Raw genomic sequence first — 20,607 nt, forward strand, 5'->3', positions numbered from 1 at the left:
CTGTTCTGCAGTCCGCGGCCATGCACTAACTATCTCTCCTTGCTTTCGCAGGCACATCTAGGAAACAGCTGACAGAGTCCATGACCTAGGGCCCTCCAGTCAAGCCCAGAAGGAACCCCTGAAGTGGAATCTGAAGGCACCTTCATTGAAGGCCCGTCACAGTGCCCACCCACACATCCACCAGCACAGACACACACCTTGATGGGACCTAGCTTTAGAGGAGACTCGGGATCACAATCTGGTGAGCGCATCACACTGTCTGATCCACAGCAGGCGGCGGCAGGAACTTCCCAGGTCCGGCACTCGGAGGACTGCTGGAGACCAGAAATCTACTGAGCCTGAGTCAGATAATGAGCCTCTGGACTTGGTCATACCTCATTTGCTGGAGCTGCAAAGGCAAGCCCGGGAACATCAGGAAGGGATGTCCGCTGCACTCCTCAGATTGCAAGGCACAGAGGAGGAGTCCGTCTGCCTTCAGGCTGAGGTGATAATGCCGTCATGCCAATGCACCGAGGTCAACACTGGTAGGATGGCGGCTGCTGTGGAGACCTTAGTCCAGGATATTGGTCCTGCACTACTGCGCAGGCTGAACTCGATCGCTGATGCCATAGTTGGTCTCTAACAGTATGCACATGAGAGGGGTGCGGGGCAGCTTGATCTTATTCCAGTTGCGCCTTCTCAAAGAGTCAGCCAGGGTCCGTCGGGCACCCATAGGGAGGAGGGCCAGCAGCTCCCCCAACCGGGCCATCCACCCAGATGACTCTGGGAGTATCCAGCCCATCCGAATCTCCACTTCCTATGACCTCAGCAGCTTCAGCTCCACAGGCCGAGGAGGGTGTCACTATCACACGGCAAGCAGGGCGGGGCCCTCCAGGTCTCAGTCCTCCAGAGGATGCCTGCCAAGGTCATCACAGTCAAGGGATACTAGTCAGCAGTCTGCCCCCAACTCTGCTGTGGATATCAGGGGAGCACCAATACTTAATGGCAGGGTTAGGAAGGTTAAGAAGGTGCAACTCCTTTTGTTACAAAACAAATAAACTAAATTAACAAATCAAAGTAAAAGGCAACCCCTTAAAGGGAAACTGTAAAAACAAAAGACAAATGCGAAGGAAACTTACCAACATTAAAGCAAAATGTGATTAAATGGGTCGATAAAACACCCCAGTCCCCGCGGTGCCCATCGAGTACGGAAGGCCTCGATGGTACTGGCAGACACGGAGTGCTCCCTCTCCAGGGACATCCGGCTGTGATCATAGCCATGGAAGAGGGGCAGATAGTCGGGTCAGACGACCCCCTCAATTGCCCGCTGCCTGGGCCTGTTAATGGCCAACTTGACCAAGCCCAGGAGCAGGTTCACGAGGACGTCCTCCTCCCTCCCGGCCAGGTTAAGAAGATGTAACTCTTTCAGAGTCAACCAAATAAACTAAATTATCAAAATGAGGGATAAAGTAAACACAACCCATAAGTTAGGTTAGCTGTAAAACCAAAGACAAAGTTTAAAGAAAACTAACAAACATCAAATCAAAATGTGATTAAGAGGGTCGATAAAGCACCCCAACCCCCGCGGTGCCCACTGGGCATGGAAGGTCTCGACGGTGCCGGCAGACACGGCGTGCTCCCACTCCAGGGACACCCGGCCGTGAACGTAGCCACGGAAGAGGGGCAAACTGTTGGGTGGGACAACCCCCTCGATTGCCCTCTGCCTGGACCTGTTATTGGCTAACTTGGCCAAGCCCAGGAGCAGGTTCACGAGGAGGTCCTCCTCCCAGTCAGGTTAAGAAGATGTAATTGCACAGCCCGGGCACGGGGATTAATCACTTGTACATAGCTCCCATGAATGTCTCCTTGCCTATGCCTCCTTGTTATGATGAGCAGTGTTCATGTCACTCAGGTGTGAAACCTTGGTACCTGCACAAGTTAAAGGTAGGTATCTCGGTTCAGGGCCTCTTCCCTGTGCTTTTTGTAGCCTTGAGACCAAAGTGATATTCTGGCCTCTCACTCAATGGACACATTACTTATGCCTGAACCTCAATGGTACTTGTCGTTGCTGCCAGAATGTCATGGGCGGGCGTCACAGAGTTCCGTCATTCTCTCTGTGTGCTCTCAGCACCTTTAAGGTGGGGCTGACACCCATCTCATCAGCATCTGTGACCAGTGACGCTGTGCTCCTGAAGGGGTCAGGTGCTTAACGCTGATAAAGGATCTGGTGCATTTAATGTTTCGTGGCTGCGTCTCCATGATATGACCCTGATCACAAAGCGCAAGCGAGCTGCCATCGGCCAGACAGGAGTAAGACATTCAGAAAGGCTACATGAAGATCTATGGAGTGTTCTCACTGCATGTTGTCATTATCCTCCTGGAATTGAGCAACTATTAGGGCCTCATTGTGTCCCCATGACGAGGGCCTTATCACAGTGGGTATGTGCGCTGCTGTCAGCCAGACTGGTGTCAAACATTCACAGATGCAATGTGAGGATCTGTGGTGTCTCCTCATTGCATGTTGTCATCATCCTCCACAAATCTAGCAGCTATGAGGGCCTCTCGAGCGTGCCTGGCTTGACTGGCCACTTTGATGACTTTGTCACCTTCATTGTGCTTTGAGGACCTCTTCACCCTCATCCCTGTCGACGCCCTCCTCATCAGAGGAAACATGCAGCTCCTCCATCTCCTCTGCGGCCAGCTCCTCTCCCCGGTGCAGCGCCAGGCTGTAAAGGGCACAGCAGGTGATGCACGACACTCTCTGTGGACCATTTGGCAGGGCTCCACCAGACCAGTCTAGGCACCGGAACCTCATTTTCAGCATCCTGATGGTTTTCTCCACCAAGGTGTGAGTTGCAGCATGAGCCTTGTTACACTTTCGCTCGGCTGCAGTCTGAAGCCGCTACATGGGTATCATCAGCCATGCCTTCTGCGGGTAGCCATTGTCCCCGAGGAGCCAACCCTGCAGCTCTGTGGACCCTGGAAGACATCAGGGATCTGAGACCTGCTAAGGATTTAGGAGTCGTGGACATTCCCTGGGAACCATGCACAGACCTACAGGATGCGTTTGTGGTGAACGTTCAGTGAGTGGATGCGCTTGCGTTTGGCGTAGTTGACCGCTTGTTGCCATGGAGATCTGAATGCAGTCATTGGCACCCTACACCTATGGGATACCTCAGATCTGGGAAAATCCCAGCGCCCTTTCATCTTGGCTTTCCTGGTCCCAGGCATAATGCACAAGGTTGTGTGCCTTCAAGAAGATGGCATCCATGACCTCATGGATGCATTTGTGGGTGGAGGCTTGCGATATCCCACAGAGGTCATCTGTGGAACCCTGGATGGAGCCACTGGTGTAAAGATTTAGCGCCGTGGTCATTTTCATGGCCACAGGCAGTGGATGCCCTCCGTGTCCTCGTGGCACCAAATTCTGGAGCAGTTGGCAGACATGACCAACCAGTTCCTAGACATGCGTAGTCTTCGGTGACACAGATTCTCTGTCATCTGCGGGAATGAAAGATGGCGTCTTGGGTCTAGCTAGGCACCAACCAACGATGGCTTGTTGTGGCTCTTCATAAGAACATAAGAACCAGGAGCAGGAGTAGGCAATTCAGCCCCTCGAGCCTGCACCGCCATAATACGATCATGGCTGATCTCATTTCGGCCTCAACTCCAATTTCCCCCCCTCTCCCCATAACCTTTCAACCCGTTACTAATTATAAATCTCCTCCTTAAATTTATTCAGTGCCCTGGCATCCTCTGCACTCTGATGTAGTGAATTCTACAGATTCACGACCCTTTGAGAAAAGTAATTCCTCCTCATCTCTGACTTAAATCTACCACCCCTTAGCCTAAGACAATGGCCTCTCGTTCTAGAATGCCCCACAAGGGGAAACATCCGCTCCATGCCTACTTTGTCTATCCCCTTTAGCATCTAATATACCTCAATTAGATCTCCTCTCATCTTTCTGAACTCTGGTGAGTATAGGCCTAAACTGCTCAATCTCTCCTCATAAGACAAGCCCCGCATCTCTGGAATTAATCTTGTGAACTTCCTCTGAACCACCTCCAATGCAACTACATCCTTCCTCAAGTAAGGGGACCAAAACTGTGCATAGTACTCCAGGTGCAGTCTCACCAATGCTTTGTACAGTTGCAACAACACTTCCCTATTTTTATACTCTATTCCTTCAGCAATAAATGCCAAAATTCCATTTGCCTTCCTTCTTACCTGCTGTACCTGCATACTAGCTTTCAGCGATTCATGCACGAGGACACCCAATCCCTCTGCACCGAAGCATTCTGAAGTTCCTCTCCATTTAAATAATAAGTCGCCTTTTTATTCTTTCGACCAAAATGGATGACCTCACACTTAACCATGTTAAACTCCATCTGCCAAATTTTGGCCCATTCACCTAACCTGTCCATATCCTTTTGTAAATTTCTTTATTCTTCATTGGAACTTACTTTCCCACCTATTTTGGTGTCAACTGCAAATTTAGCTATAGTACCTTCTATCCCTGAATCCAAGTCATTAATATAGATTGTAAATAGTTGGGGCCCAAGGACCAAACCCTGTGGCACCCCACTAGTTACAGTTTGCCATCCAGAAAAAGACCCATTTATCCCGACCCTTTGCTTTCTGTTGGTTAGCCAATCCTCTATCCAAGCTAATATATTACCCCTAACTCCATGTGATCTTATTTTGTGTATTAATCTTTTGTGCGGCATCTTATCAAAGGCCTTCTGGAAGTCCAGATATACAACATCTACAGGATCCCCATTATCCACTTTGTTTGTCACATCTTCAAAGGACTCTAGCATATTAGTCAAACATGATTTACTCTTCATAAAACCATGCTGACTCTGATGGATTGCATTTTGACTTTCCAAATGCCCCATTACTACTTCCTTAATAATGGATTCCAACAATTTCCTAATGACAGATGTTAAACTAACTGGTCTATAGTTTCCTACTTTCTGCCTCCCCCCTTTTTGAATAAGGGCGTTATATTAGCATTTTTCCAATGCACTGGAACCTTTCCAGGATCCAGGGAATTTTGGAATATTATAGCCAATGCATCCACTATCTCCCCTGCCATTTCCTTTTCCTTCCTGCCTATCCTTCCAAAACACTGAGTACCCTTGGATATTCAACTCCCTAACCTGTTCTCCCTGTAACCACATCTCAGTAATCGCCATCAAACCATACCTATTTATCTCCATTGGCGCTGCTACACGCATTCAGATACAAAGCCTTTAAGTTTGCCCTATTGTCAAATTCCCCTACTCTTATATGATTCTTTGGTGCAATATGGCGTTCACACACTCTGTCCCTTCCTTTCACTTTTTGGTAACAATCAGCCTCGTCACTAACCTGCACTCTTACCCTCTCCTTAAACTTTGATTTTTTATATTTCCATGCAATTGAACCCTCCCCCCATTATTTAGTTTAAAGCTCTATCTATAACCCTAGTTATGCGATTCGCCAGGACACTGGCCCCAGCATAATTCAAGTGGAGCCCGTCCGAACGGAATAGCTCCCTCTTTCCCCAGTACTGGTGCCAATGTCCCATGAATTCGAACCCATTTCTCCCACACCAATCTTTGAGCCAGGCATTTACCTCTTTAATCTTAATGACCTTGTGCCAATTAGCTTGTGGCTCAGAAGGTAATCCAGAGATTATTACCTTTTTGGTTCTGCTTTTTAATTTAGCCCCTATCTGCTCGTATTCCCTCAGCAGAACCTCTTTCCTCGGTCTACCTATATCATTGGTACCTACATGGACCACGACAACTGGATCTTTCCCCCTCCCACTTCAAGTTCCTCTGCAGCCCAGATGAGATATCCTTAACCCTGGCACCAGGTAGGCAACACAGCCTTCAGGACTCTCAACCCTGGCTACAGAGAACAGTATCTATTCCCCTAACTATACAATCTCTGATTACAACTACATTTCTCTTTTCTCCCCCCACTTGAATGGCTCCCTGTACCACGGTGCTATGGTCAGTTTGCTCATCCTCCCTGCAGTCCCCGCTCTCGTCCACACAGGGAGCAAGAATCTCAAACCTGTTGGATAAGGGCAAGGGCTGAGGCTTCTGCTGTGCTACTTCCTGGATCCCCCTACCTGCCGCACTCATAGTCACACCCTCCTGTCCCTGACCACTGGCCGAATTTAAGGTGGTTAATCTAAGGGGTGTGACTGTCTCCTGAAACACAGCGTCCAGGTAACTCTCCCCCTCCCTGATGTGTCGCAGTGTCCGAAGCTCAGACTCCAGCTCATCAACTCTGAGCCGGAGTTCCTCAAGCAACCAACATTTGCTGCAGATGTGGTCACTAGGAACCACAATGGGGTCCACCAGCTCCCACATCATGCAGCTACAACACAGCACCTGGCGCTGCATCTCTATTTTATTTAATTAGTTTTTCAATTTTTAAATTTCCTACTGGTCTTTAGTTTATCAATCTGTAAAATATTTCTCCTATTCACCTTTAATCTGAAAGAAAGTTAGAATAGAGATTCAAAATACACTTTTTAAAATGAACTGGAACTTGCTCTCTCTGCTGAGTTGAAGCTGAAGTGTTAGGCCTCTGCGATCCTGGGCCCCAGTAGTCACCTTTAATCTGAAATCAACTTAGAATAGGTAGTTCAAACTAGCAGTTACTTACCAACCAATGAACTTACTGTTTTCCTGTGATGTCACTCGTTAGGCAGAATTTCACGGCCCTGTTTCAGCAGGGACGGGGCTGTAAAATTAGGCGAGCCATTATAAATCCCATTGACGACAGCGGGAATGTAAAATCCCACTGTCGTAAAATTCTGCCCTTTGCTTTTTTCACTCAGTTACGGTGACTGCAGAGGACACTCTTCCCAGACTCTAGCATGTGCTCAGACTCTGCAGCATGTGCAGTAGCCCCAGCCGCCCCTTCTTCCTGAGGGTGCTGCTCTTCTCTCTGCCCAGCCAGGTGCCTCCGTCGCTCTGTTCTCCTTTATCTCTGGTCTCTGTTCGCAACGAAGTGTACAGCTAGGTCACCAGGCTCCATGCTCCTGATGTACTCTTCCTGCAGGATGAAAGAGAGAGACACGCAGGTTAGCTTGGGTTAGCCAAGAACATCTCTTGGTTAAGTCTGAAGGCCCCTTAATGCATGCCAGAGAGTGCTGGCCACCATTTGGCTGGCAAGAGTTTAGTGCACTGCATGGCTGCCTGAAACCCCACCCACCTCCACTTCACTCCACCTGGTGGCAGCTTTGCCCACTGGACTGCATGCTGTGCTCTCAGCTCAGGTGCAGGCCTTTTCCAAGTCTGCACTGTTAGCTTGAACCATGGGGAGACTGGTCCAAACCTGAATGATGACATTGTGAGGGGCTGTGAGTGCCTCTACCAGTGACTGCTCGATGGCCAGCTTTAGCAAGGAGATTGTACAACATGCACAGTCACCCAACTGTTCTGTAGTCCACTAAAACACTCATTAGTTTGTAGTCTGTGCCCGAGGGATGAAAAGATCAGGAGCATTTGGTGGCACTTTCAGGCCTCTGCGTCGTTTGAGTGGGCAGATAAGCTAGAGGCCTGACTCCAAGCATGTCAATGTGGTTGCGTCTGAACTGTCTCAGCTGTGGAGGAATAGTTCCTTTATACAAGGTTTCCCTAATGTGTGGGCACTTCCCTCTCTCCCAACCTGCACGTGCTTGTGCTCTACCATCAACCACAGTGCAGCCCTTGCCCATCGTCCCCAACAAGTCACCTCCAACTTGAAGTCCAGCAGGCAGCCCTGGCGAGCGCTGCGCAACCATATTGTGCACTCACCTCCAAGTTCTCCTCAAAGTGCAGCCCGCCAGGTGGAGGCCTCGTATAAGCTGCTGTGAAACACATCGGGGTGCAATCATGCCAATGTGCTCAGATGATGCAGTGTGGAGGGGTGATTCCGGTGGGCTGGGCTTGTATGCAGATGCATTACAATGAAGCTCCTGATGTTCAACGGTGGGAAACACGACCCACCATCAACGGGCTGAGTGGATGATTGCAAACCGATTTCACGATGCCGTGAAGTTAATTTTTACCTTGCCGCCATATTGTCCGCTCACATCGCCGAACATGCCCGTCACCAGCAGGCTTGGAAAATTCTACCCTGTATGTTTGTAAAACTCCTAACTGTCCTATTTATTCTAAAATAGTTTGTGATTGGTGTGATGCCACCCAAATATTTTTGCTGTTCTTCATTTCCATCCCTGAAATTAACACTGCAAGCATTAATATTAACAGGTGATGGCACTGCTTCACATCTGCTGTATGGTGTATAGAAATTACATCGAAAAGCATCTTCTCTTATGAACCGAAGTTAATCCTCCATGCCTCATTGAAATATTTATTTTATTGCTGTGTTGAATAAGGATTAAATAAAATATTCAAATACTTCATTGTTCCTGTCAGACACCTGCTTCAGTAATTCTACAAAAAAAAAATCGCCTGTGAAGTTCTTGGAAAAGTGATTATTGATTATATTCTTGTATTGAAGCAATATATTTATATTTGATCAGTTTATTTCAGATATAGGCCCAAATCTTCCAGTCACTGGATTGTCAAGACTGGATCTACAACTGAGATGCGTGTTGGGACCCTGTGGATGTCCTTACGCACTGACCTACGTGGGAATTGCCTGAGAAGTTTCAACTTCTGATGGGCAATTCCCCTACGACCCGGGACCCTCTGCGAAAGTCTCTGACTCTGATTTAGAGTCATAGGGCGGAATTTTCTGCCTGTCGGGTGGGTGAGCCCGACCCAATCTCCGGCAGGCAGGGAGCTGATCCCTGCTGGAGAAGCGGGCCCCGCCGCCATTTTATGTAAAAGTAAAGGCGCGCCCGGTGTGACGTCCGGCGGGAAGCGCTATGCGCTCCCTGTGCGGGCTGGGGGGAATTCCCCAAAAGCGAGAGTGCACTCTTTCGTGCATGCGCACAAAAGAGCGCACATCTCCCTGAGGCTAAGTGCTGCCTCAGGGAGATCGCTTACACTTTTAAAAATATGAAAAGTAGAAAAAAAAATCCCTAACATGTCCCCCTCATGTTCATAATTTACACAATAAGTTTATTAAACTTTTTAAAACCCTACATGAAACCTCATCCCGCCGGTGAATGAGGTTTCATGTTTTCTCTATTTGCCGCCGGGGCTCCTGGCCTGCCCATCAACCTTAAGGTTGGACGGGCAGGTCCTTTAATTGTATAATTGATCCTGTCAATGGCCTCAATCATCCCGCGTCATTTTACACGTCGGCAAGCGGGCCCCGCCCCCTGCTCGCCGATGGCAAAATTTTGCCCATAGACTTGGGACAATTCTGATGTACTTACCTAGATAGTTACGTAGGAAATGTTACACGGATCAACACTAGCTAACTCCTAGGTACCTACAGAACTGACCCTGCCAATCACTCACACTGATAGCCCGACTACCCCTTAGACCTGGCTACTATCTCATTCACTTGCCACCCCACCCACCAGCAACCCCACCCGCCTGCCCCCCAACCTGCCAGCCACACTACCCACCAGCCACGCTAGCCACCTGCCACTCTTTCCACCTGCCACCCTACCTGCCTGCCTTCCCACCTGCCTGCCCCCCCACCCATCTGCCACCTCGCCCACCTACCAGCCACCCCACCCACTTAGCCACCTCACCTACTTACTCAACTCACCCGCCCTACCCACTTACCTACCCACTCTAACTATTCACTAACATACAAGCTAGCCTGCAACTTACCACACAGCAGCTAGTGCAGTAAAAAGGCGGCATGTCGTCTCTTCACCCTGACTTTACACCAGTGCAACGGAGCTCCCTGAGGGATGCTGCGCTCCATATTTCTAGGAAAGCAGTGCATGGAAGGACCCGAAAGAAATGCGGAGCCAGCTTGAGTCAGGGAACGTTCAAGCAGACTGGCAATTGAACGATGAATGCCACTTCTTGGAGTATCCTTATGTTAATAAAATTGTATTATAAAAATGTTAATGGAATTTTTATATAATATTAGTAAATTTCCTATGGCATTTCTAATTTGAATCATTGGTCTTTTATGGTAAGGCATATGCCAAGCAATATCATCAGCATTGAATCATGCTCTGGGATCTGTGAGTACAGCAAAGGGGAACTGGACTTGTGTAGTTCAGGATGGAGTCTTGCAATATGTTAAGAATCTGGGGCCAGTATCGACAACTTCTTGGGTTCAATGGTATCAGTTGTTCCTGTAAGCAGATCCAATGCCCCTTATGTTCTGGACTTGACTTACATTGTCCAATAAGGCACAGCTTGTGAGGAGTCCTGAAAGGAAGGCCACAGGTTTGAGGGTTCTTGCTCAAATTTTCAAGATTAATCAAAGATCCCTCTAATGTACAGGGAGAAGATTCTTAAGATCGGCTTGCATTAAGGAGAAATGGTCTGAGGATCAGGGAGAACTGGGGGAAAAGACTTAGTTTGCGCTGGGAATCGTCCTGACGTCTTTGTGCGTTGGGAGAATGGTGAAGGAAAGTTTCAGGATCTCCAAGCAGGAGGGAGGAACATAGAAAATCCTGGGCAAGCCAGTGTCAGGCTCTGGAGAAGATGGCCTGGGAACATTAGGAAGATCTGGATTCTGTAAGCATTGGGAGGTTGCCAGGGTGTGTTACATTGGGAGCAGGACCTGTCCCTTTTGAACTATCAGACAAGCTCAGCTACCACATTCAGTCCTTCTTGGGCCCTTTTTAATTTCAAGAACCCACAACAACTTTGCCTATTGTTAGTCAGTTCCTCCTTTAAGTTCCATCTTGATGCACTTGGTGCCCTATTTTTATGTTAGCTGACTTAATCAAACTTTAACAAGATAAACAAAAAAATACCTCAGAAGAAGCTCAGAAACCCATTGTTTATACAGTATCCCAAAGTTTTTATGCAACAAAATGGCATTTAACCGCCAAAATGCATTTTATCATGTTTCTTGAGCAGAATTATTCTTTTTGAAATCCATGTTGACTGCTTTTAATTATTTTCTCTTCATCTTGCTGTCAGCCTTGGCTTAGTGGTAACACACTTACCTCTGAGTCAGAAGGCTGTGGGTTCATATCCCACTCCAGAGACTTCACCGCAAAAGACTGACACTCCAGTAGCAAGGGAATGCTGAACTGTTGGAGGTGCTGCCTTTTAGACCCATCTGCCCTCTCAGGTTGATGTAAAATTACTGTTGCTTTTTGTGAGACCTTGCTTTGTGTAAATTGGCTGTTGCATTTCTCCACCAAGACAGTGATTACACTTCAAAAATACTTAAGTTCTGTAATTCCCCTGGATGCATCAGTGCTATTCAATCATCTGTATGGATGGAATTTTTTAAGCTTCTAGCAGCTTTTGCTTAGTAACTTCTCGCCAAATAATTTTGTAAAAAAGGATAAACTTTAAAATATTTGTTGAGGTAAAATTTAAATGTTGTTTTCCTCTGTGTTTGTGTGTCTGTGGGAAAAAATGACAGTGTTCTGACATATCTAAATACACCAGATATACTTTTTAGAGTTCTATAACCTTAAAATTCATGTCAAGCTGAGACAGACTGAAGTGAGAGAGTGGACTCAGAGAAAGAGTGGTGAGGAGGAGAGCATTTTTCTCATTTGATGCTAGTTCATGAACACCAGCAAGGCACAGATACAGTGAGTACCAGGAACAACATTAAACTTTCTATTGGCTTAATGAAACAACACTTTAGATGCCTGGGCAGGTCGAGCATGTCTTACAATATACAACGTTGAGATCTTCACAGTCTGCTCCATGCTGATCACCTATGCCATCAAAAGATCCCTATACCTGGATCTGGTAGAGGAGAAAGATATCCATTCACAAGACAAATATGAGGAGACCGAGAAATGCTTGTTGAATCCTTTGGACGCACTGTAATGGCTGGATTAGCCATGATAATTCAGCTTTGGCACTTAGATGACATCCATATCCTTTATTTAAAAGTAGGTCCTGTGGTGCCAGGACATGGAAACTGAGGAAGAACACAGGCTAGTGGCACACTAACTAACATGTACCTCCTTGTCCTCTATCCTCCACCTCCTGCTGCTCATTCATGCTTTTTATTCACCTGGTATCCTGGTATAACTCTTAGGATAACCTCTTAGGACCGACTGACCCATGTTCAACTGCTGTTCATATGAACGTTTCTCCACTTCAGTCTTCAAACTTCTTGTTTGAATATTTGCTACTACCACCAATATCTGCACTTGCAGAGGCTCTGACTGCCTAATTCCTCTGGCTGGATGTACCTTTGCTGGTGCTTGCTACAGATGGATTTAGTTACCATGAATTGTTTTGAAGTACTAGGTTTGTAAGAAACACTGCTGCCTGCAATTTTTCCTTTAGATATGTCAATAAAAACAAAAAGAAAAAAAATGTTCCATTTGAAACTTAGCTCAAATGTGCCAAGCTAGTGTTCTGCAATGTATGCATGTGAATGAGTAAAGGAAGAATAACAAGAAGGGCCGTTCTTCCCTTGAGATTTGGAGATTGTTCCAGCTACAGCATAGTTCACTCCTTCTATGTTCCTAGACCCCAGCATGTACACCATGCTCTGTCCATATTAACCAAAGGGTCTACTAGTTTTAATTGCTCCCTTCTGTTGTGCACTTCTTCCAAATCTTCCTGAGATATTGGAAGTTTGAAGAACACCTAGGTAAGTGGCAGCCTAGTGGCCATCCTGCATACCTGCTTGCTTGTGAATAAATGAACAGACATGATATCAAGTAAGCTTGCTTTGTGGTGACAGCTTTCCAAATGACTACATGACAACAGTACTAGTTTGCAGGATAAGCATGTTTGTGAAGGTTGGAAAGAGCTGTTTTATGATGGCTTCACCTGTGCTCGAGTCCAGGTGTAACAAGGCTAGAAATAACTGTTAATGGCTTGTATACTTTTCCCATTCATTTGGAAGGAGTTGCTTTAAAGAAGTGGAACTAACCCTCAACCTATGCCCCCTTACAGCACAGTTCCCCACTGGAAACATGGAATCGGTAAATTTACCCTATAGTGAACAACTGGGAACTTCTTCAGCTTGGTATTAATATTTTTCCTTAATGTCTTATCCTCTATATGTTTACCATTGTATTTAGCAAACTTAGTCCAGTACAGTACTACAAAATGTAAAGCCCACTACTTTTGTGATCCCACCACTTAAAATTCAAATTTGACAATTCACCCAAGTATGAATTCTCTCCTTAATTACACATGGCTGACTTGAAGTTATAAATGTCATTTTTCAAAACTGTGACCAACTGACAACAATTTCTCTCGATCAGTTATTTCTGTACATTTCTTATGTGAAGAAAATGTATTTGGATCCCAAAAAAGATAGCCCTCCTTTGCTGTAGAGATTTCATCAGCATTTCCTAAGCTCTGTTTGATAAGAAATGTTCTAACCTTTTATTCAGCCATGATTTTTTTTCTCTGCACAGTAACAATGAAGTAGCCCCTTTATGTAGCAGTTGCAACCGCATGCTATTTCCTGCTCTTCCCTAATAGTGGATTCCTTCCTATTATTTTGTGATCTCATCCCTTAAATATCCAAATGTAAAGATTCACCCAAATATGCATTCTCTCCATATTTACATATGGTTGGCCTGAAGTTATAAATGTCAGTTTTCAAATTGATGACGAATTGAGAATAATTTCTCTAGATCAGTTTACTCCTAATCTGGAAAGTACAGATATGTATGCCATTATGCTGTAGATTTCAATTTTTACCATTCTTAATTAAAAAATCTCCTGTGAACTGAATGAAGGAAAAGACCAACAGCTCAGGCATGCATTACTCTTAAACTTTGTGAGATTCATCATCACAAAGTAACAATGAAAGCCTTTTATGGCTTTTTAATGCATGTTTTAGAAACTGTTAAATGCCCAGTATTTGGCAGAAGTTTAGATTAGAGTTGTACCTTGCAAATGTTACTTCTCATTGTGCTGGAGGTAGACAAGTGGGCTTTAGAATTAATTAGATATATTACATGATGCTTGTCAGATTCCATTGAACTCAGCTCCATCGTGCAGTAATATAAGATTTGCAAAGTCATTGGTAGCGGGCCCCACATCTTCCCAAAATCTGCCACTACTGGCAATTTTCATGAACTGTCCCCTCAGCCCAGAAAACTCATCTTCCTTTTAAATAACGAGACCACAGAAAATGCAAAAGGCAGTTCAATGGTAGAAATGTCTTGCATTTAGATAGTGTCTTTAATATAGAAAAAAGTTCTAAATTCATCTCTGAACTGTAAATGAACAGAAATGGACGTTGAGCCAAATAGGGAAATATCAGGAAGGATGAGTAAAAGCTTGGCCAAATAAGGTGAGTTTTAAGGAGGGCCTTGATGGAACAGAGGGAGACAACAAGACAAAGAGGTTTAGGGAGGGAATTCCTGAGCAGTGGACCTAGATGGTGGAAGGCACTGTTGCAATGATCGGTTGAAGAGACTAAAAGATACACCAGAGGCCAGAGTTCACCCACATTTCCAATCCAGTTAAGCACAGCATCACTTTTCTGTTTCCCACACAACAGCTTGTGCCATATATTTCCCAGTTAAGTCACTGGTGAAGTGTGAAACCTCCGTTTCCATTGCTGTCTGTGGATTGGGCAGATTTCAAGTGCTAACAATATCACACATAGTTTGAAGGATACTCCCAGTGCAAAATAAGGATAATTTCCTATGCAGGATCAGTTATATAAAGACTACAAAGAATATTTAATACATCTATTACAAAAACAAGATATATATACTTCGAGATTTCCTAATAATATTTATAATTGCAAAAATTTGATTTTTCTCTTTCAAGGTTCTATTTATCATTTTTCCTATTCCATAGAGCCCCGTCACTCCCTCCTCTTCCTTTGTTTCTCATGTTATCATTACTTCACAAAGTAAGTGATGACTTGGAATATTTCCATGTACCAGGGGTGGCCAAACTTTCTGAACCTTAGAGCCGCATATGATTAACTTAAGACATCCGTGAACCAAAAGACATGGACAACCTTTACAGAAACATTTTTATTACTATTGCACATGCTTCTGTGAGGAAATATATTTAACAAAAATGAAAGTGCAAATAGTATAAGAAGTATACTTGTGCAAAAATGTTTACTAATGTATGTATTTATTTATCTTTAAGTATTCTCTAAGTTCAATAACCATTAAGTATATCGTTTTGCATCTTGCTTGCAACATCAGCACTGATCTGGGAAATGCGTCTCTCTGTATTTTGGTGTGAAATTGGAATATTCGCTATTAATTGTTGAAATTTTGTGGTACGGTAAAATTTTTGTTACCCGGCATGCTCTGGGAATGGGTGGTGCCGGTTAATCAAAAACGCTGCTTAACATTACTCCGGACACAAGACAAGCTACTGCTCTGTCTTTGAGGGGAGGGGGGAAGCAGCTGGATAGTCAAGGTCCCTAGCACAGCAGGGCATCACAGTAAAACGAGAAGCGAACAGATCACCACCACAGCTGAAGACCAATCTGAACAGAAACTCCCACTGGTTTGGATAGACAGCTTTGAGCATGATACCCACATGCTCACTCCAAGTGGATTTGATAGTACAATGTGATGTGAACAAATGCATTCTCATTAATAAATTATAAAGTGTATGTTATATGATTGCAATGTGCGTAGGGATGACAAATTTTCATTAAATGGTAGATTTCTGACATTGAGGTTTCGGAAATCCACTATTTGACTCTTCGTGTCTAACCTTCAGTTTCACTGTTAGTTGCTCCGAGCAGTAACTGCTGCTTCTGACCTTCAGGCACTTTGTGGGTTTCCAACTGGCTTTTTTTAAAGAATCGGAAGTGTCAGGGATAGGGGGAAAATTTAGTTAATAGAGCTTTCTGGTTGGTACAATGCTGGATAGCACAAAGTTAACTGTACTTGGAACTAAAATTGCAACGACTTCAGCAATATTCTTCTTACAAATCCTCCACCAGAATATGAACACTTAGCACAAGTGATATTCCTTGACATAGCAAAACTAGCTCCAGTCATTGAGTCAGCTTTACTACTGAAAGTTTAAAATAGAGACTGCTGACTATTTAGGTAAGATTTTAACATGATTAACTTGTTTTTCCACAAGGAAGAGCATATTCAGAAAATAGGTTTTGTGGTAAAATTTTAAGTGACTAGCTTTGTAGTGAGTGAGTGAAATATTGCAGATAAGGCACATAGGTTTTCTAGTGAAAGCAAAATCTTCCTCCCATTCTTGTTTAAAACTTTGGCTTTCTTTTTCATATTTTCATTTCTTACAATTTGACGTTGCAATTTTCATCCACAAAGTTTATGAGGGGTTTAAATTCAACTTATACTCTGATCAGAAATCTTCCTTTTCACCCCTGCCCGAGTTTTAAAACCACAGGAGTGGCTGCCACGTCCATAGTGGCTAGAGGGGCCACTGTCCTGCTGGTTTTACTGGTGGAGAGGGGTCGTATGATGTCCCGAACATACTTAATCCATTGTCTCCTTGTTGGGATCAGGGTTCTGTTACCAGGAAATTTCTGATCAAAAATGGGTGAAGCTGATCATAAAACCCCTTGAAGAGAACTTAACCTCCTGCAAGTTGAAGTTACCCCTTGCTGCTCATCTTCAGAGCCCTTGCTCACAGCAAGGGTTCAGGAGAGGGAGGCGACGAACGGGAAAGTCAGGCGGCGGGAGGTTCTGCGACAGCAAGGATCGGCAAGAGGGTGAGTCAGGGAGCAACAGAGACCACAAGTCAGAGGGTCAGCAGCAAGAGGGTGGATTAGGGAGCTGGAGAGGCCACTCCAAAATGGCGCTGATTTGGGTCACACGGCCCTACATGAAACTGGTGTGAAATGATGTTAAAAGGAATCTCGCAACGCTAAACGGGAATACAGGCCCCATTAACTGACTGACATTGAAGTGAAACAATGTAAAATGGGGCAACGTAAAACGGCGACTTACTTATGTTACTTTCAGTAAACTTACCGTAGCTCTCAGTATTTCCCTGACCTAGACAAGTTAGTAGACTTGTCCCATCCAGTACTCTGTATAGCTCGTGGAGGTGGACAGTGTGCAGAGATTGAGGATGAGTTGCACCCATGTTTTGCCGTGAGCTGCACTTTATGCGTAAAAGAGCCACTTGCAGATCATGAGCTGTAGTTTGGCCACCCTTGCCATATACCTTCATTGGCATAGATTTATTTTTTGTTGTGAATTTCTCGTGCTTCATGTTTGCATTTTGTTGTTTGCGAAATTTAGGGCTTATTTTGTGAGGTGTCTGAGTGTGGAGCTTTCCTGGTTGGAAATGTTTTCTTGTTTTCAATTTCTGATATGGGAACTTGGGTAATTCAGTTTGGAGCAAAAATTAAAAGAAAATAATTATATTTATAAAACTTATAATGAAAAACTTCTCTTGCTTGCTTTTGCATTTGACCATTGTATAACTTATAGTAACTTTCTGGCTGCTGAAGGAGCTCGGTTGTACTTGTCATCACACATGTCCTATGTTGGTCGATAACTTGTGCATTTTCCTCTATGGCTCTGGAGAGTTACTTATACCCTCTTAAAATTATTCTGTACTACACTATTTTGCTCTGGGCACATTTTTATCTGTTATTCATTTGCATTAGTTTTAGGCAGTGTGGTCCACTAAATAAACTTGGCTGCTATACAAACTAGCTAGCTTGATCCAGTTGGAAAAAAAAAGTTAGTCTAATGCACTACTACTAGACTCAATGATTCAAACAGTTTGTTGAACTAACTTTGCACGACAGGATGTGAAGCAGAGCTGTGATCGATTTTGATTTATAGTATATGTGTTTTCCTTGTTTAAATTGCTGCTTCGTGTCACGGATCCCTTGCTTGTTGTGGCAGATTTTACAATGTGTTCCAGCAGTGCATGTTGGATTAAAATTGTGAATTTAGTCATGAATCCTGAAATGAGAAAGCCACATCTGGATTTGATTGATGATGCAGCCAAGTCTAACAATCAAATTGAGCTTATGACTTTCAGTTCTTTTAACTGTGGATTTCTCATGTCAAGGTTTTGATGGTGTAAAGAAAGTTGTCTTTTGTTCTTACTGCTTTTGGTAGTCTGCAATGGTGAACCCTATAAGGGTAAAATTGCAAATTTAAAAAAAATGAAAGGATTGCAACTTAACTTCATCATGTACCTGCAGTTTCTTCATTTCTCCTGAATTATTATTCAAGTAATGTTTTTCTAACTTGCTTAATTGTATTGCACGAAGTATGGCTTTAGATGATACATTACCATGTAATTGCTATGGAAAATCTCTTCGAATAAATATTGTAAAAACAGAATTTAGAATCATGTTACACTTTGTTACTGCACAAAAATAAGCTTTCGAAGCTACTTTTTAAAACATTTCACCTTGCAGCAAATGTTTGATGCCACCAGCTAAAATGCTCTATGAAATGTTAGCGCTTTTCCTTACTGCTTTTACTATCTCACTATTATGCAGATGTGTCTTAGCTATTAATTATGCCAAATATATGGCATTTCCACCAGATCATTTGCACGTCTGGGGAACCTTTGCTGGAACAATTTCAGAGTATTTATGCACGCTATCTCCTCCACTTATCAAAATTCGGTAGTTTAAAATATGCTCACAAGCCAACTTCTTCTATTACATCTTTTCTCATTCTTTTTTTACGTTGCCTTACTTTACCTAATCCATACCATTATTCCTTTCTACAAGTATTTTTCCCACCTGTCACTAGTTACTGCTGGGTAAGTTAATGCTATACTTTTTTTCTCCTAGATCCTTGATTTTTTATTAGACTGAATTGTCTCTGTCTTCTTTCTTGATGTTCTTTTCTCATTATCACTATCACGTATTCTGACCCACCTGTCTGCCTCTCCTGTCTCTCAACCATTTCTTTCTGTCTCTTATTTTCTCTCTCTCGTTCTCTTTCTAAAAAAAATTAGAATTAAATTAATTAAAAGGCCCCAAGCTGGTACAGCCATCAGGTTGTGGGGGAAAACCCTCCGCAGGCATGTTCACGGACAGAGCTATTGCTTTTCATTCCTGCAGCCCCTGTTATTTGGGCATTGAGCCTCTGGCTCCGTTGGATCCATGGCCTGCTGCTGAAAGGCCACCTCATTTGAGCCAGTGACCTCCACAGGAAAATACCAACTCCGGTGTAAAATGGCCCCTAAGCAGCACCATAATTGGCCAACCCAGTTTCTAGCCTGCCCCAGCAAAGTCCCCTGGAGGCAGATTGCATCAGGGAGCTGTCCCAATGCAGCTCCTCCCCATTTTGCCAAACCCCTCCATCTACAACTCCGGGCAGAATTGTCCCAGCTTTGCACAAAGTGCAAAGCGGAGGGGGAGAAAGTTGTTTTACCCGCCAGTCACAATGGCGGGTTTATGTGCCATATCGTCCCTTTCCTGGCCCTGCATTAATAATGCATTCTTGAGAAACACTCCGGATCATTGATGGGCAAGCTTGGATTTGCCTGCCATGCCATGACCTCAGCACTTCCTCACTCTGGGCGCCATATTTAATGTACACCAGAATGCACACCTACTTCATGTCTACAGACCAGGACTGCTCCAGGTGACAGATGGCCCCGAAAGCAAAGAAGACGGTTGCTCCCAAATTTAGTGACGTCTCTCTGGGGCGCCTGCTGGATGCAATGGAAGGCCGCCGCGATGTCCTCTACTCCTACTCCGGCCATAGGTAGTCCACCAGAGTCACCAATCTGGCCTGGGAGGCAGTGGCAGCGGTGGTCAGTGCCACTGGAGCACAGAGGAGGTCAGCCATCAGTGCAGGAAGAGGATGAATGCTCTTATCCGTTCCGCCAGGGTAAGGCAACCACCTCATCACCCTCAACTCACACACTCACAAACCCATCACACATCCACAGGGTTCTCACACCTCAAGGGACAGCACCATTAACTCTCACACACACCCTCACATCTCAATCAGGTTCATATCCATGGCTCCACTCACCACACAAACATTCCACACAGTGCTATGCGTCCTGCTCACATTCTCTCCACCTGTTCTCATGCAGGAGAAGCTGGCTCACAACAGCAGGGAGAGGTCCCAGACCAGAGGTGGACTGGTCCACATTATGCCCCACATTCACTTTGAGGAGCACGCCACCATGCTGACTGGTGAGGATGTGGACCGTGCCTGGGGCGGCGGTGAGGTCAGTAGCTAACATTCACGTGAGGATCCTGCATCACATCGTCCCCCTCTCAACACAACGTGCTCTCTTTCCTGCTTTTGACTTTGCTGCCACGCTCTAATTGTCACTACTTTTGTTCACAGGGAGCCCTATTGAGTGACCAACACCCTCAGTCAGCCAGTCCCTCAGGTCCATCCAGGTCCTCACCTCCAACCAAAAGGACACCTTCTCCATTGAAGAGCTGGAAAAAAGCAGCCTGGAAGACCTGTCACAGCACTTAGCCACACCCTTCACTAATGCAGAGACACACACCTTGGTGGGACCTAGACCTAGAGCAGGCTTGGGTTCCCAATCTGGTGGTCAGCACACGGACACATGTCCGCAACAGGAGAAGGCAGGTTCTGCAGAGCTCCCCAGTACTCGGAGAACTGCTGGGGAAGAAACATCTGTGAGGCCCGAGTTAGATGACAAGCC

Source organism: Cetorhinus maximus, chromosome 26 (genome assembly GCF_964194155.1).
Source record: "Cetorhinus maximus chromosome 26, sCetMax3.hap1.1, whole genome shotgun sequence".
Classification (NCBI taxonomy): Eukaryota; Metazoa; Chordata; class Chondrichthyes; order Lamniformes; family Cetorhinidae; genus Cetorhinus; species Cetorhinus maximus.